This window comes from Oncorhynchus clarkii, chromosome 11, assembly GCF_045791955.1.
Source record: "Oncorhynchus clarkii lewisi isolate Uvic-CL-2024 chromosome 11, UVic_Ocla_1.0, whole genome shotgun sequence".
NCBI classification, from domain to species: Eukaryota; Metazoa; Chordata; class Actinopteri; order Salmoniformes; family Salmonidae; genus Oncorhynchus; species Oncorhynchus clarkii.
Window position 1 is genome coordinate 36,882,412 of NC_092157.1, and position 18,215 is coordinate 36,900,626.

Genomic DNA, 18,215 nt, shown 5'->3' on the forward strand with positions numbered 1-18,215 from the left:
AATGACTTGTGTCATGTACAAAGTAGATGTCCTAACCGACTTGCTAAAACTATAGTTTGTTAACGAGAATTTTGTGGAGTGGTCTAAAAACGAGTTTTAATGACTCCAATCTAACTGTATGTAAACTTCCGACTTCAACTGTATCTTGCTACTGTTAGTTGGATTGAGTTCTCCGTTAACCAGCCAGAGAAATGGTGAGCAACATTAGACAACTTAGTGATCAAATGACTGACTTTATGGCGTGAAAATTAGCTTGCTATAATAGTCAGACAGCTATCGAACGTTAAAACATCAGATGAGCTAATGTTAGTAACCTAACCCATTTGCTATAGTATTAACTGGTATACGACTCCTTGTCGTTTCTCAAGTTATAACGTTACTGTTATTGCCAGGGTCCAGTAAGCAACTATGTGTGAAATGTTAACTAATCTATGAACTAATGTTTTGACTCTACAGTAGGTGGTTGATTTTCAGAAGGAGAGAATTAGGTGAAAATGAGGCGTTGCTTCAGGGATCTAGTGTAGCTGGGCCTGGCTTAAGCTGGATGCCACTACAGAGGTCAAAGGAACACGACACACTTTCCCTCTTTTTCAATACGTCAGTGGATGAAGGTGGTATGCCAGGTGTACTTTCTGCCTGAAAGAGAGAAATGATGTCAACAAAGGGTCTAATGCTGTGCTGGCACATTGTAGAACCGATGTCCACAGGCAGAAAGTGTACAATGTAATAGTGTGCAGTTTAGCCCGAAGACATTGCTTTTTTTGTGTTGAACCTGACAGTAACACTTGTGTGTGAGTGAGGGGGAATTACTTAATTTTTTACTCAGTGAATGTTATTTTTGCACTCAATGTCTACTATAGTGGTCACTATAATAGAGCAAAAATAATTTAAGACGTTTTTTTCCCCAAGTGCAATATTTAGATATGTGTGTGGTGACAAGCGTTCTGTCATGGCTAACTGCAATATTTTTTTTTTTTTTCTTTTTCTCAATACATTTTAATTTGACCTTTTATTTAACAAGGCAAGTCAGTCAATTAAGATAAAATTCTTATTTTCAATGACGGCCTAGGAACAGTGGGTTAACTGCCCTGTTCAGGGGCAGAACTACAGCTCAGGGATTCGATCTTGCAACCTTTCGGTTACTAGTCCAACGCTCTAACCACTACCAACGCTCTAGGCTACCTGCCGCCCCAAATGAGTCATTTGCAGTAAAGTCCAGCAAAAAATAACATTTGATTGATTTCCTTACCATTTTTAGCTGTGTGGAAGGTTCACATTAAACACTTTTTATGTTATACAAATATGGTCAAATTCTTTGTTGTTTAATTAGTTAACCAGCATTTCCCACTAGCAGGGATTTTTGCATCCTTGCTTTCTCCACCGCCATCAGAACGGAGTATCCGTCTGTAGTAGTATGTCCCCTGCAGGTAGTGCAAGTGCTGCTGACTTTTGTACTTGGCCCTGTGTTGTGTTGACTTATGACTGGGTGACTTGGTAGAGATCAAAGGGACTTACCGGACAGGTGCTAGCCAGAGGGCAGTTGCAGCTGTAACCACAATCACCCAGGCAGCTCTCGGTGTGGTCAAGCTAGCTAACCACTGCAGGTGGCCTGAAATAAGTGCTTAGGAGTTCTGTGTACAATGCCTGCTACTTACCTGTGCTACCCCTTTCCCTTCCAAGACGATTTTACACATCTAGATACATGGGCTTCAATACGATACAGGAACGATAGTTTGAAACGATTCTGTTTGACTAGAGGAACGAATCGATGCGGTACGATGCACTAACAATTTTGTATAAACACATTCATTTTCCACTCCAAATTTAAATCCGCTGCTGATGGAGCTCTCAAGCTGGGCGTGTGTGTGTGTATGTAGTCACCTGAACTGAGCCATAAGGGAAACTGGGCATTTACCACCGCACTATAAGGGGGCCAATGTTTGCTTTTTTGTCCCCTACTTTTGATCTGAAATCAACACCACCTGCTAATTTGTCATTTTTGCAGATTCAAAATGTTTGAGCTAGTAGTGTATGAATATTTATCTTGAAATGAGCTATTACATAGCCGATGAATATATGTCACAACTTTGGAGTTCATCGAATGGTTGAGACCGTTTGTAAGTTGTTATGGAGCGAACGTTTCTTCTCCTCCCGCTTCGAAGGTGCATTGTGGGTAGCAAAAGCGATTGCTGGCCTTCTTATGAAATCATCAAGTTTACCCTGTGTTCCTAAAAATGACCATATACACGGATGCTTTAACGCAAAACTACCAAAACTATTGCTAGTAAAAATGTAATCTAACCTATGCAATGTAACGATCAGCAGGTAGGCTATGGCCAGACGAGTTGTCTCGGGCTGTAGTTTAGGCTACTTTATTCTGGTAAAACACAATTTAACAGCGCATTTGATAACAATCTAGCAACTTAAATTAGTCACTCCACTAACTAGCTATTTGACAAACATTTGAATGCAGTTAGGCTAGGCTACTGGTATTGCATGGGTTGTTCGGCATGCAGAATTACTTGTAGATGAATGACTGTCAACAGTTACAATGCTTAGTTCGACACTGAAGGAGAGGACGCATCAGTTGTCACAAAATATGAGGTATTTTTGTTACTTTTAATCGATTTTCTGACCGATTCATGCTATATTTGGATCGGTTTGGGGTCCCGCATACCGACACACTCATCTGAAACATTTGAACCGGGGACCGATGTGACTCGTTACATCATTAGTACAGACTGTGTGTGTACTGATTGGCCTGATTGCCCTCTGTGGCCACCTTCAGTTTGTGTAGCCCGAGGATCGCGTGCCGAGATGTGCACGATGTGTGACATGGCTAATCTGATTAAGATACGCTGTTTTAAATGAAATGCACATGCCGTATTGTGTTAACAAATAGAACAGGCTTGTTTGTGGACCATGTGTACAGTAGATTATATACACATACATACACACCTGCATTTATTGACACACAGGGAGTGTGTGTGGGGGAGGTTGGTTGAGGTTTGAGGCAGAGGAACGGTTCGGTTAATAGAGGTGATGCCACTAGTAGGCCAGAGTAAACCACTGCACACTGTCAACATGGGAGGGATTTATCCCTGGGCTGAACCACTTAGCACAGACCAAGAGGGGGGACCTCATGGAGCACTGACGTGTTACCTTTTTTCCCAGTAAAATACTTTTTCCCTGACCACAACCTGATCAGACTGGGGCCTGAATCCATAAAGCTTCTCAGAGTAGGAGTGTTCATCTAGGATCAGTTTAGCCTTTTAGATCATAATGAATAAGATTATTCATCAGCTGTCCTACTCTGAGATACTTTTTAAATACGACGCTAGAGTTCAGTTTTCCCTGGGCAGATTGTGTTGTGGTAAGGAAAAAACATGTGGCATATCTTGTGTTTAGTCATGGCTTAGGGTTCAAAACAAACGCTAAGCAGCATGGCCAGAGAGCAACTCCCCTGTGGGAACCCCATTGTTTACCTTCCCCTCTTCATTAATAATCCATCATTCCTCTCTTGCCCTCTCTCCTTTCTATCCCATTCCTCTTCTTAGTCATTCTTTCCTTTTTGTCCTCCTAGCTGTCTTTCAAGCCCCCCCCTCCCATCCCTCCACTTCCAGACCATTCTTCTCTCCTCCTCCTGCCCTCTCTGAACAATGGAGGAATCCCCCAGCTCAACCGGTGGGAGGGAAGAGAGAGTCGGCCACCCTGTGACGGACTGCTCTGTATGGGGCTGTCCGCTCACCCTTTGTCCCTAAAGCCCAAGTAAAATTGAGAGTGAGGTGGAGGAGCTAGGCCAGGGAGTGAGAGGAGGAGGAGGAGGAGGAGGGGTGGTGGATGGGTAAGGGGCTTCATTGATGTGTTGCTGGGGCTTTTGGTTTCATTCCCTGTGGAGTGAGGGGAGGGGCGCACAACGAGACCCTGTTGTAACAGCACAGCAGTGGAACTATTTAACCCCCCGTTACTCCACTATCACGCTACAGACAGGCATTGGCAATGCCTCTACTATTATAGCATTCTTGTTGATTATGGATCATGTATCAACTTAATTTAAGTCAAGCACATGATTGAGATATTGGACTAAAGAGAGAGGACACATGGTGAGCGTCCAAAGGCACCCCTATTCCCTTTATAGTACACTTATTTTGACCAAGGCCCATAGTGCTCTGGTAAAAAGTTGTGCACTATGTAAGGAATATGGTATGCCGTTTGGGACACACCCATGCGTTCACATGAGTTTCAGACACCTGTTGAGTTTCTTTCAGAGACAGTGTTCCTCTTTGTTATTTCCCAGTTAGCACCATTCTAGTAGAGCTGGGACCTCACGATTCGTTATAATCACGATACTTAGGTGCCGATATGCTATGTATTGCGATTCTCACAATTCTATATGTATTGTTCACCATATATCTGCTGCAGAGGGACAAGAGAGAGCCACGAGAACGAGCATTGATCAGTCATAGAAATTAGGCAGAATCTACCGCCCACCCAAAGCTGTTTTGTGAAGGTTCCCGAGGCAAAAGGCAAAACAGGACAAACAGGAAAAAGTCTCACAGAAATAAAATGGCTGAAAACTGGCTCCCTATTTAAAAAGATGGGAGAACGCTGGCCAATCGCATAACTCAGATTACTGCGTCTGCTGTAACGTAACAGGCATAAAAGAAAGCTACAGTAAAGTTGATACTGTGAAATTTCAAAATGTTTAAAACCATGACTAGAGACACTGTCAACGAATACAGCAAAGAGCTGCTGTTTTGACGGAGTTCATGTTTAAGGTCCTACTCAGCACTGTCAACACTTTGTATTCAACACTTTTATAAGCCATAAAATGCACTTTCTTCCTATTTCCACTCAGCGCTACAACAAGCACTGCAGCAGTAATGAACGAGTAGGAAAGTGTATCTATAGGCTTGCGTTGTTATTTAGCGGCTTGAGTCTTTTTTAATATCAAGGAATATTTCACTTTCTCTGTTCATAGGAATTACAACATGAATTTGTGCATGAGGCACGACTCAATTTTCGCCATCAGCTGGGAGACCGTGTCCCTTTTTGTGTCATTGGAGGAAAGGGAGAGTGGATGTTGAGGTGGACGCTCAGTCTGCTGCACTCTCCCTCCGCTGAGACTGAACATCAGATTCAAAAACCATCAGCCCAGTAAAAAAAATATATATTTTATTTTTTCAAATATATGCTCACTTAACTGTGCCTCACAAGTAATACAACAACGGATCTATTGCTGATGTGATCATATAGCCAAACTCAAATATTTAAAAAATGTCACTGCATTGGCAGGGCGATTCAAACAAAGCTAATATGCGTGATAATGTATTGGGCCTATAGCTTACTGCACAAACCTCATTGCTACAGGACTGTTTTAAATTTCTTACACTTTTTAAGTAATGTTTAAAATAAAATTGAGCGGTAGATCTCTGCTTGCATTTTAACTCGGTGATCTAGACTCAGGAAAGGTTGGTGACCACTGTTCTAGAGTTTTCCCTGTTAACACTATCAATGTTTCCCTTCACTGTGGTAATTGGGATCGAAGCAACGCAATATTAGCCACTTTCAATGCAACATCCCAAAACAAACTATGCAAGAGATTTTGTTCTAGGCAGAACACATCGGAGTAGGATTCTATTGCATTGGAACACGCTACTCAGCTCGTGCTGTACACAGACCTGTGCTGCACAAACAATCAGAGCTGCAGTATATATATGCAAATAGACCATTGCCATATATGGATCTGTGCCATTTACTTTGAACAGGACTGTGTTTACAGCATGAGCGGTCGTGAGTAGATGCGCTTGTTTTGAGATCATAGCGAGAGCTGCATGTTAGCACGTGTTCATATCTTTTGCTAGTTAGTGCATTATTAGACCAATTACAGATCATTTGTAGTCTGCAATAGGGGAGTGATTGCATCCTACAAGAGCACAAAGCTTGTACATTTCCAGTTGTCTTTTTTATTTTTCTTTAAAGGGCTAGTGTTGTATTTTGAGACCGGCTTATATAAGCTAAGTGGCCAATAGGCAGAGGGTAGCATAATTTGTCAGATTCTCTATTGGAATGATGCATTCTATTTTGTAAAGTGGTTTCTTGAATCAAACAACAACATTTTTAGTCTCCTCGTCTGAAGGTCAACAGGTCAAGCCCTACATTGAACACCACACATTGGCTGCTGCTGTATGCTGAATGATAGAACAGCTATTTCCATGTTAAAATGTTATGGGATGTTTTTGATTGTATGCCACTCTGGTAAGCCTACATTGTTAGACACAGTAGCCTTCTTGGCCACTGTTAAAACTGTAACTTAAAGCGGGTACAGCCTCAGTGTTCACAGTAAACGCGCGCTGGAAGTTTCACTGAATTTTCACAACATTCAAGTTTGCGCACAGCAGACCTGAAGTTTGCTTTGTGCCGAAAATGTTTTTGAGGGAACATTGAGTGCTGTCATGACATGGGGCCTCCTATTCAAGTGACTGGCCAAGTTACTCACTCAACCAAATCCTCCCAGAGCTGCTTTTCTATTTTCTCTCCCATCCAGCCAGGGTCCTGAAAGAAGAGGCCATCACAAAAGCATTTGTTCTCCTGCCTCCCTCCCTCTGCCACCCACCCCATTTTTATGCCCCTCACCCCAGGTGTGTGTGTGTGTGTGTGTGGTTAGGACGGGATCAGTAGTAGTGGAGCAGTGTTTGGCACTGGATTAACCAGGAGATGGAGCAGAGTGAATAGGCCACACCATCTAGTGTGCAGTCCACTCCCTGGTGAAAAAGAGGAACGGAGAGAGAAGACTGAGGGATAATATTACTGCTATGTAATTCTCTGCTTGAAAAGGTGTCCTTTCTATGAATTGTGCCCCACTTGATCTCCTAGTTAATCCATAGAGATTAATCTATACTCAGCAAAAAAAAATGTCCCTTTTTCAGGAACCTGTCTTTCAAAGATAATTCGTAAAAATCCAAATAACTTCAGATCTTCATTGTAAAGGGTTTTAACACTGTTTCCCATGCTTGTTCAATGAACCATAAACAATTAATGAACATGCACCTGTGGAACGGTCGTTAACACACTAACAGTTTAGACGGTAGGCACAGTTATGAAAACATAGGACACTAAAGAGGCCGTTCTACTGATTCTGAAAAACACAGAAAGAAAGATGCCCAGGGTTCCTGCTCATCTGCGTGAATGTGTCTTAGGCATGCTGGAAGGAGGCTTGAGGACTGCAGGGCAATAAATTGCAATGTCCGTACTGTGAGACGCCTAAGACAGTGCTACAGGGAGACAGGACGGACAGCTGATCGTCCTCGCAGTGGCAGACCACGTGTTTATTGATTTTATTTTATTTAACCTTTATTTAACCAGGTAAGCAAGTTGAGAACAAGTTCTCATTTACAATTGCGACCTGGCCAAGTTAAAGCAAAGCAGTTCGACACATTCAACAACACACATACATGGAGTAAAGCCGGTAATACAGTAGAAAAATAAGTCTATATACAATGTGAGCAAATGAGGTGAGATAAGGGAGGTAAAGGCAAAAAAAAAGGTAATGGTGGCGAAGTAAATACAATATAGCAAGTAAAACACTGTAATGGTAGATTTGCAGTGGAAGAATGTGCAAAGTAGAGAGAAATAATTGGGTGCAAAATAAATAAATACAGTAGGGGGAGAGGTAGTTGTTTGGGCTAAATTATAGATGGGCTATGTACAGGTGCAGTAATCTGTGAGCTGCTCTGACAGCTGGTGCTTAAAGCTAGTGAGGGAGGTAAGTGTTTCCAGTTTCAGAGATTTTGTAGTTTGTTCCAGTCATTGGCAGCAGAGAACTGGAAGGAGAGGCGGCCAAAGGAAGAATTGGTTTTTGGGGGTGACCAGAGAGATATACCTGCTGGAGCGCGTGCTACAGGTGGGTGCTGCTATGGTGACCAGCGAGCTGAGATAAGGGGGGGACTTTACCTAGCAGGGTCTTGTAGATGACCTGGAGCCACTGGGTTTGGCGGCGAGTATGAAGCGAGGACCAGCCAACGAGAGCGTACAGGTCGCAATGGTGGGTAGTATATGGGACTTTGCTGACAAAACGGATGACACTGCATCCAATTTGTTGAGTAGGGTATTGGAGGCTATTTTGTAAATGATATCGTCGAAGGTTGGTAGGATGGTTAGTTTTACAAGGGTATGTTTGGCAGCATGAGTGAAGGATGCTTTGTTGCGAAATAGGAAGCCAATTCTAGATTTAACTTTGGATTGGAGATGTTTGATGTGAGTCTGGAAAGAGTTTACAGTCTAACCAGACACCTGGGTATTTGTAGTTGTCCACATATTTTAAGTCAGAACTGTCCAGAGTAGTGATGTTGGACAGGCGGGCAGGTGCAGGCAGCGATCGGTTGAAGAGCATGCATTTAGTTTTACTGGTATTTAAGAGCAATTTGAGGCCACGGAAGGAGAGTTGTATGGCATTGAAGCTCGTCTGGAGGGTTGTTAACACAGTGTCCAAAGAAGGGCCAGAAGTATACAGAATGGTGTCGTCTGCATAGAGGTGGATCAGAGACTCACCAGCAGCAAGAGCAATGTCATTGATGTATACAAGGAAGAGAGTCGGTTCAAGAATTGAACCCTGTGGCACCCCCATAGAGACTGCCAGAGGCCCGGACAACAGGTCCTCCGATTTGACACACTGAACTCTTATCAGAGAAGTAGTTGGTGAACCAGGCGAGGCAATCATTTGAGAAACCAAGGCTATCAAGTCTGCCGAATAGGATGTGGTGATTGACAGGGTCAAAAGCCTTGGCCAGGTCAATGAATACGGCTGCACAGTATTGTTTCTTTTCGATGGCGGTTAGGATATCGTTTAGGACCTTGAGCGTGGCCATGGACTTTACAGTGTCCCAGAACAACACCTGCACAGGATTAGTACATCTGAACATCACTCCTGTGGGTATGGTACAGGATGGCAACAACTGCCCGAATTATACCAGGAAGGCACAATCCCTCAATCAGTGCTCAAACTGTCCGCAATAGGGTGAGAGAGGCTGGACTGAGGAATTGTTGGCCTGTTGTAAGACATGTCCTCACCAGACATCACCGGCAACAACGTCACCTATGTTCACAAACCCACAGTTGCTGGATCAGACAGGACTGGCAAAAAGTGCTCTTCACTGACGAGTCGTGGTTTTGTCTCACCAGCGGTGATGGTCGGATTTGCTTTTATCGTCAAAGGAATGAGCGTTACACCGAGACCTGTACTCGGGAGCGGGATCGATTTGGAGGTGGAGGGTCCGTCATGGTCTGGGGCGGTGTGTCACAGCATCATCGGACTGAGATGGTTGTCATTGCAGGCAATCTCAATGCTGTGTGTTACAGGGAAGACATCCTCCTCCCTGATGTGGTACCCTTCCTGCAGGCTCATCCTGACATGACCCTCCAGCGTGACAATGCCAGCAGCCACACTGCTCATTCTGTGTGTGATTTCCTGCAAGACAGGAATGTCAGTGTTCTGCCATGGCCAGCGAAGAGCCCAGATCTCAATCCCATTGAGCACGTCTGGGACCTGTTGGATTGGAGGGTGAGGGCTAGGGCCATTCTCCCCAGAAATGTCTGGGAACTTGCAGGTGCCTTGGTGGAATAGTGAGGTAACATCTCACAGCAAGAACTGGCAAATCTGGTGTAGTGCATGAGGAGGAGATGCACTGCAGACCTTATTTAGCTGGTGGCCATACCAGATACTGACTGTTACTTTTGATTTTGACCCCCCCCTTTGTTCAGGGACACATTATTCAATTTCTATTAGTCACATGTCTGTGGAACTTGTTCAGTTTGTCTTAGTTGTTGAATTTTGTTATGTTTGTACAAATGTTAAGTTTGCTGAAAATTAACACAGTTGACAGGTTTCTTTTTTTGTTGAATTTCTCTCTCTTGTTTTTCCACTCAAAATGATGTTGATTGCAAATCTGGGCTCAACAGTGAGTGTGGGTTTCTCTAGATTCATAACTTTGGGGCAACCAATTTTCATTGGTCTCTTGTACATTACAGGCCACCGGACCTCTGTGTGTAAGGGTTTGATTGGACAGCAGCCGGAGGATAAATGAAGTCACTTGACTGGAACACTGACGCCTCTGTCCATGGAGCTTTAGCTCAGCATCGCACCTTTACTCACCATACATACCCTACTCTGTCGCTCCATCTCTCACTGCATATCTCTCTAACTCTCTTTACCCTGTTACTTGTGGTTACTTGTGGAACCAAATGGACCAAAACGGGGAGGGACTGACTGAATTTGTCCAATAGGACACTCTTGTTTTTCTGTTTTCTGTTGCAAAACTGTTTTAATACTGGGTGCACTAATGAATACACCCCAGGTGAGGGGTATCTTCTAACAGGCTCCCAAGTCACCCCACAGCTAATTTGTGCATGGAAATGACTGTGATAGTCAACATACTGACATAGACACAAGCGCATGTCCTCTGTGTAACACCGTTGTCTTTGGGGTAGTGGCTGCTCACCGGCTTCCTCATTAGGCTATGGGCCTTGCTTTCACAGGACACAAACACACACACACACTCATTTCTACCCGTGGGTTTACAGCTTTGTTCCAGCACACATAAACACACACTAAAACCTGAACCGAGTCTTAAACACAAACATTCACATTAACAGTTCTCCACTCAGTGCCTCACCTATAGTAGCTACTAGCTAGCCTCACCGCCCTCAGTGATAAGCCTCTGTAAACAGTACAAGCTGTGTGTGTACTGACGGATAAATAATTGCTCATGCAGTTCTGAACGTTTTATGTCCATCTGCAGTAGGAAAACACAGGCTAAATACACACATGCTCAAATGAAATCAGCTGTGTTCTATGGCTGCCCTCAAGGAATTAGTCTCTGAGGGCAAGGAAACACCCTCTCTCTCACACACACACACACACACACAGTGCCCCTGAGAGGGGTGTCAGTAAGCCAAGCGGGACACAGACTGTAGCCGTGTTTCTGGGTGAAGTGCAGATAGGACCCTCCCAGAGCCCGCTGTTCTCATGTCACTCCTCAAACACTCACTGTAGTGCTGCATGTCTGTCACGTAGCCATACGCACAGGCGCACACACACACACACACACACACACACACACACACTGGTCCCATGGGGCGCTCTCACTCACAGACAAGCGCTTCTGTCACCGGCCTCTCATAGGTGGCCAGGTGTCACTGACTGAATGACCGACATCACAGTAAACACACTAACTGTAGTTCAATGGTTCTCTCCTGCTCTACAGAGGCTATTTCACACACTGTCTGTATTTATCACGTACTCAACTGCAGCATAACGGGTCATTATCCCACAGCTGCTCCTGCAGTAATCTAGCAACATGTTTGGCCTGGTACCGTCAGTGGCGTTTCAACATCAGTGGCATCAGCTTTTTGACTGACTTCATGAGACTCATCTAGGCCTACCTCTCCTGGCAAAGTGAGGATATGAATCCGGCCTGGTTTAAAACTAGGGTGAAATTGCCCCTAGACCCTGTTCGTGGGTCAGTTTAGCATTATCCCTACCGAGGGTTAAGATTAGGTTTGAGGTGAATCTGAGTCTAGATTTGTACCAAGGGGATTCAGGGGAGCTTTACCCCGGAGTGGACTGTTGTGCCACAGTGCCCTCTGCTGCATCAGAGCACATCTAGGGCAGGGAATGTCAAGGTACCTCAGGATACGATATCACGATACTTAGGTGCCGATATGGTATGTATTTAGATTCTCACGGTTCTGTATGTATTTCGATACTGTGGTTTTATTGCAAGCCGATGTTCCTAGCATATTACTCACCATACCTGGTGCAGAGGGAGCCATGAGAAAACGAGTTTATCAGTCATGTGAATGAAAGTTCTGGAAACATGGTGGCTCACTATTTATAAAGAAGATTAAGAACAAGCTATAGGATGGAAAAAGTTTTGGCACAGGTATAGCCGACTAGAGCTAGCTAATGCTACCTAGCAAAAATGTATCAATAAATAAAACATATTAGTACCCAATATATATCGATATTTCTTTCCCAATAACTAAGCACATCCTCTCTCTCCCCTCCCAGTTCTACCCACCCTTCACTCCCTTCCACCCTCACTCCCTTTTGTGAGCAAAAAACATCACTCACGAGGGTGTGGGTAAAAGAAGGCCCCACTCGCCAAGGAAATGTAGCTCGCTGGTTCTCACTGATGTGCCGGCTTGTCCTACTGATGGAGTTAGGGTACCACATATGTACAGAGTTGTATTTGATTTACGTAAAAAGGTGTGTGTGTGTGACTGCAGGGGATGGAGGAGGGATGTTTTGTGGTGTCCCTTTTTCATGGACCTGTTGTCCTGACATTGGCACACTAAAATGGCTAAATGAGAGCCACAGAACACAAAAAAATGTGTTTAGGTAGTAGATTAAGATTAGGTAGTAGACCAGATTAACCTCCACTAGAAAACACTTTTTCCCGTTTCATGTTCTCTGACTTGACTCAGGGTTGGGAGTTTTATGTGCGAGCTGGCTGCTAGGTTCAGCCGATATTATGATAGTATCGTCTATCGAAGACTATTGACAGACATTGAGACGTAACAGACGATAGTTTAGCCTTTTTGCTGCAAGGCAGCATTCCCAGTGATCTGCCTATTCATATCTGCTATAGCCTATTTCAATAAATAGCATACAGTGGGGCAAAAAAGTATTTAGTCAGCCACCAATTGTGCAAGTTCTCTCACTTAAAAAGATGAGAGAGGCCTGTAATTTTCATCATAGGTAATTACAGGCCTCTCTCATCTTTTTGAGTGGGAGAACTTGCACAATTGGTGGCTGACTAAATACTTTGCCCCACTGTATGTTATATAGGCCTAAAAGAACACAAGATAGAAATGTAGGCTTGACAGAGTGGAGAATCCCACCAAAAAAGCACTAAATGTCCTGTCAGAAAATCTTGTTTTGCTCGCTCTGTCGGATGCATGGGCCTTACAGGCTTAAACTATTCATTTTTTGTAACAAACACTCCTTAACTATTCCATTGTCTCGCCATTCGATATGAATGGGACTGGGCTCGAAAAAGTTGCTTGAACAGCCTAACATGAATAAAAAAAATATATAAATTTTAAGCTTAAGAAAGAAATCCATGCAGGGCTGAAAAACCCCTGAATAGTAGGCTATGGGCCTGGTCCCTAACGAGAAATCCCACACACACACATGCAGTTTGAAGGGATGCTTGGGACTCGGCTTGCTTGATCTTTTTTTCTGTAGCAATTTTTTACAAATTGCTCAAGGGCCATGGTAGATTCCTCTGTGAAGATGACGTCATTGAATGTTTCGCCAGCTTTGATCCATGCCTGGGCCTGCAGGACGTGCTTATTAAAGGAGCAATAAAACTGGCTTTCTTTAGACTAGTTGAGTATCTGGAGCATCAGCATTTGTGGGTTCGATTACAGGCTTAAAATGGCCAGAAATAAAGTACTTTCTTCTGAAACTCATCAGCCTATTCTTGTTCTGAAAAAAGAAGGCTATTCCATGCGAGAAATTGCCAAGAAACTGAAGAGCTCGTACAACACTATGTACCACTCCCTTCACAGAACAGCACAAACTGGCTCTAACCAGAATAAAAGATGAGTTAGAGGGCCCGGTGCACAACTGAGCAAGAGGACAAGTATATTAGTGTCTAGTTTGAGAAACAGATGCCTCACACGTCCTTAACTGGCAGCTTCATGAAATAGTACAAGCAAAACACCAGTCTCAACATCAACAGTGAAGAGGCGACTCCGGGATGCTGGCCTTCTAGGCTGTGCTATCATAATTGCAAAAGGGTTTTCTAAAATGATAAACTTGGATTAGCTAACACAATGTGCCAGTGGAACACAGGAGTGACGGTTGCTGATAATGGGCCTCTGTATTCCTATGTAGATATTCCATATAGAATCTGCCGTTTCCAGCTACAATAGTCATTTACAATATTAACAATGTCTTCACTGTATTTCTGATCAATTTGATGTATGCATGTACAGTTGAAGTCAGAAATGTACATACACTTAGGTTGGAGTCATTAAAATTAGTTTTTCAATCACTCCACAAATTTCTTGTTAACAAACTATGGTTTTGGCAAGTTGGTTAGGACATCTACTTTGTGCATGACACAAGTAATTCTTCCAACAATTGTTTACTGACAGATTATTTCACTTATAATTCACTGTATCACAATTCCAGTGGGTCAGAAGTTTACATACACTAAGTTGACTGTGCCTTTAAACAGCTTTGAAAATTCCAGAAAATTATGTCATGGCTTCAGAAGCTTCTGATAGGCTAATTGACATAATTTGAGTCAATTGGAGGGTGTGCCTGTGGATGTATTTCAAGGTCTACCTTCAAACTCAGTGTCCCTTTGCTTGACATCATGGGAAAATCAAAAGAAATCAGCCAAGACCTCAGAAAAACAATTGCAGACCTTCACAAGTCTGGTTCATCCTTGGGAGCAATTTCCAAACGCCTGAACGTACCACGCTCATCTGTACAAACAATAGTATGCAAGTATAAACACCATGAGACCACGCAGCCGTCATACCGCTCAGGAAAGAGACGCGTTCTGTCTCCTAGAGATTAATGTACTTTGGTGCGAAAAGTGCAAATCAATCCCAGAACAACAGCAAAGGACCTTGTGAAGATGTTGTAAACAATTGTTGGAAAAATGTCTTGTCATGCACAACGTAGCTGTCCTAAACGACTTGCCAAAACTATAGTTTGTTAACAAGAAATGTGTGGAGTGGTTGAAAAACCAGTTTTAATGACTCCAACCTAAGTGTATGTAAACTTCCGACTTCAACTGTAAGTAACGTGCCATAGAATTCTGCCGCAGCCTGCAAGCTGTGCCGCAGTACGCAGTACGCAACTTTAAAGGAAGAACCACTGTATATTCCAATAGCCTAACAAGGTACCGTTGTCCTAAAGTTGCCACTTTAAAGAAAGAACAAGAATGAAAGTCTGCGTCTATAGGCGTAGGCTAATCTCACAGCTTTATGAAAGATAGAACAAACAATGGCTTATTAAGAGTGGAGGAGGAGGCAAATAAAGCAATTATTATCCACTTCTGAGGAAGCCCGTGATTTATAGCCTAACTCACAACGGTATGAGAGCCCGTTCCTCATCGGTTCAGTGTCACTTTGCTCCATCATGTGCGCGAGACAAACACACCTGTTCCATCCCGAAACTCAACCAAAAAGGAATATTCAAAAAGATTTGCCTGCACTTAGCCTCTGCCCAGGCTTTCAACAACATTATCTTTTGTCATGATTCTTCCAGTTGTAGCATGCGATTTGGCGCTATAACAGAATTGATTTGTTTACGTTTTGCCAATAGGGTGTGATACCATCGTTTATGAGTACATAATCAACATAGCACAGAAGTTGACATGGTCAATCCCGACTAGCCACTCTGCAGCAGACTGAATGGCCGTCTTTGTCAGTGGGGCATAATCGTCCATTCAGAGGACTTATTGTGTTACATGGCCTGCTATCACTGAGCTCTGCAGACACTGGTTGTGTCCCAAATTGCACCCTAAGTCCGTATGTAGTACACTATTTTTGACCAGAGCCCCATTGACTCGGGTCAAAATAAATTATCTTACTGGAATAAGGTGCCATTTTGGACAAACCCTCTGAGAGAAGGGAAGGGGAATGTATTGAGGCTTTAATCTAAATTGGTATGGTCTCGCATGGAGAAGTTCCCACCTCCCTTCTCTCTGTTTTGGGGTCTCCTGTTGTTTTCCTGACTCAAGTGGTTGGTATGGGAATGCTTAAGCAAATGTCTCTGTCTCTGCCCATGAACTTACTTGACTCCTGTTGAATGTCTGTCTGTCTGGTTGGCAGAAAACGACCCTGAACTTGAAGACCTCTCTGTGTGTGTGTGTGTGTGGGTCAAATCAAATATTATTTGTCATATGCGCCGAATATAACAGGTGTAGGTAGACCTTACCGTGAAATCCTTACTTGCAGGCCCTTAACCAACGATGCAGTTCAATAAATAGTTAAAATATTTACTAAATAAACTGAAGTAAAACAATAAAATAAAAAGTAACACAATGTAACAATACAGGGGTACGATACCGAGTCAATGTCGAGGGCTACAGGTTAGGTGTGTGTTCACCTGTGTTTTGTGTGTGTATGGGTGCGTAAATGTGTGTGTGTGTGTGGAGGTCCTCCTGCTCTAGGGTAAACACTTGTGCCAGCGGCTGCTTTCTTTGGGCCCGGGGCAGGTCACAGACCGTGAATCCCAAATGACCCCCTCGCCCCGACCAACTTGCTATCAACTTCAAGACACATGCAAATCATGTTCCACTTTTAAATAATAAAACAAACGTAAACGCAAAAATGCTGTGCCTTATGGGATTCCACTTTGCTCTGAAGCCAGCAGCAATGCTGGCTCGGTCAAAGTGGCTATTGGAGGGTCTAATTAGCCCCGACACCCTCCATTTTCACTCCCTCAGCTTCGGGCGATAATCTGTATTGCTATAGCAATTCATAGAACGACAAGTTTCTAACCGTGTGCACCACTGTAATGAAAAAAAAACAATCCTTTAAACTACTACTAGTTTGATAGTTGTAGCCATCAATTGGCCCATTAACAATAATGTCTCTAGTATAGGCTACTTATCATAATGAAAGATATCAGCAAAATGCCTGCGATAAGTGGTCGGTGTTGACCATTTTCGGTTTATTGTCCCAGCTCAAGGGGCGAGGGGAAGGGGCTGATTTGGGATTCAGCCAGTCCCCTGGCTCCTATTTTCTCTTCCCGATACCAGTCACCTGACAGAGCCAGGGGTGCCACCACAACATCTCTCTCTCTGCCACACATTATCATACACACACTCTCACACGCACAAACACTCCTAGGGGAGAGAGTGCAGCTCACCACCCGACCCCAGCCAAATACAATGTACACTAAGAGCAGAGGAAGCGTGTGTCAGTGAAGAGCAGAGCTGCAGCATCGTTCGTCCGTCTGGCAGTGTAATTGTAGAGCTGTCTCCTAGCATGTCATATTGGTTGTGTCCCAACTGTCACCCCATTCCCCTATATAGTGCTCCACTTTTCACCAGAGCCCAATGGCGCCTGGTCAAAATTAGTGCACTGTATACGGAATAGGGTGCCAGTTGGGACACATACATTGTCTTCTCTGCTGCTGCCTGTCAGACAGGACATTACATTACAGCACGCTGCACAAAGGGAGACCTTGATTTACTCGATACGCCTCAGAACGTTTATGCAACTTCCCCCTAGAGACAGGAATATTGCAGTGGAATTGTAAAACATCTTGATTGGAATTTCCGGGATTTTCACGTTAAGCAAGTCAAACTGTTGGGTTTCGTGACTGAGTGTTTTTCAAATTTTTTAAATTTTACCCCTTTTTTTCTCCCCAATTTCGTGGTATCCAATTGTTGTAGTAGCTACTATCTTGTCTCATTGCTACAACTCCCGTACGGGCTCGGGAGAGATGTGTCGTGCGGCTTGGCTAGCGCGCACTGCGCCCGGCCCGCCACAGGAGTCGCTGGTGCGCGATGAGACAAGGAGATCCCTACCGACCAATCCCTCCCTAACCCGGACGACGCTAGGCCAATTGTGCGTCGCCCCACGGACCTCCCGGTCGCGGCCGGTTACGACAGAGCCTGGGCGCGAACCCAGGGACTCTGATGGCACAGCTGGCGCTGCAGTACAGCGCCCTTAACCACTGCGCCACCCGGGAGGCCGAGTCTGTCTAGGTTGACTTTGGGTTCAGGCTTCATGTCCTCTGACGGCTCGGAATGCTCTCTGATTCTGAATCATGGATTCCTGTTTAAGAATCGGAGTTCGCTCACTTTGTCCTCATTGCCCCGCTACCATAGATGGCTGGGATGTTTACCTGCAAAACCGATGTGCTTGCTCCCGAGAGGCCGGAAACAGAAAGGGTTGATTTACAATTATAGGATTATGTCAACTATATTTTGCCTCAATGTTTATTGAAAACACATACATTCACACAATAAGGTACTTGTTGTCTCTCAAAGACATTGTTACAGTTGTTGGTTAGCTAGCTAGTGGATTTTAGCCATATTAGCATAGATGTGACATGAGTCAACACACCTCAAAACAAGGCATGGTATCAAGAACAAGAAACAAGTCGCTGAGACAAGCCGCCTATGATTCCCCACACGGCATCTTCTTGTCATTGCTGCTCTCTGACCCTTCAGAATCAT

General features: G+C 44.0%; 1 protein-coding gene across 1 annotated transcript in view; it reads left to right on the top strand.

Annotated features, from left to right (window-relative positions):
* The window catches only part of LOC139420483 (protein scribble homolog), a 128,224-nt gene that overhangs the window by 40,645 nt on the left and 69,364 nt on the right, over positions 1-18,215 (top strand). The gene's annotated exons all lie outside the window — the stretch shown is intronic.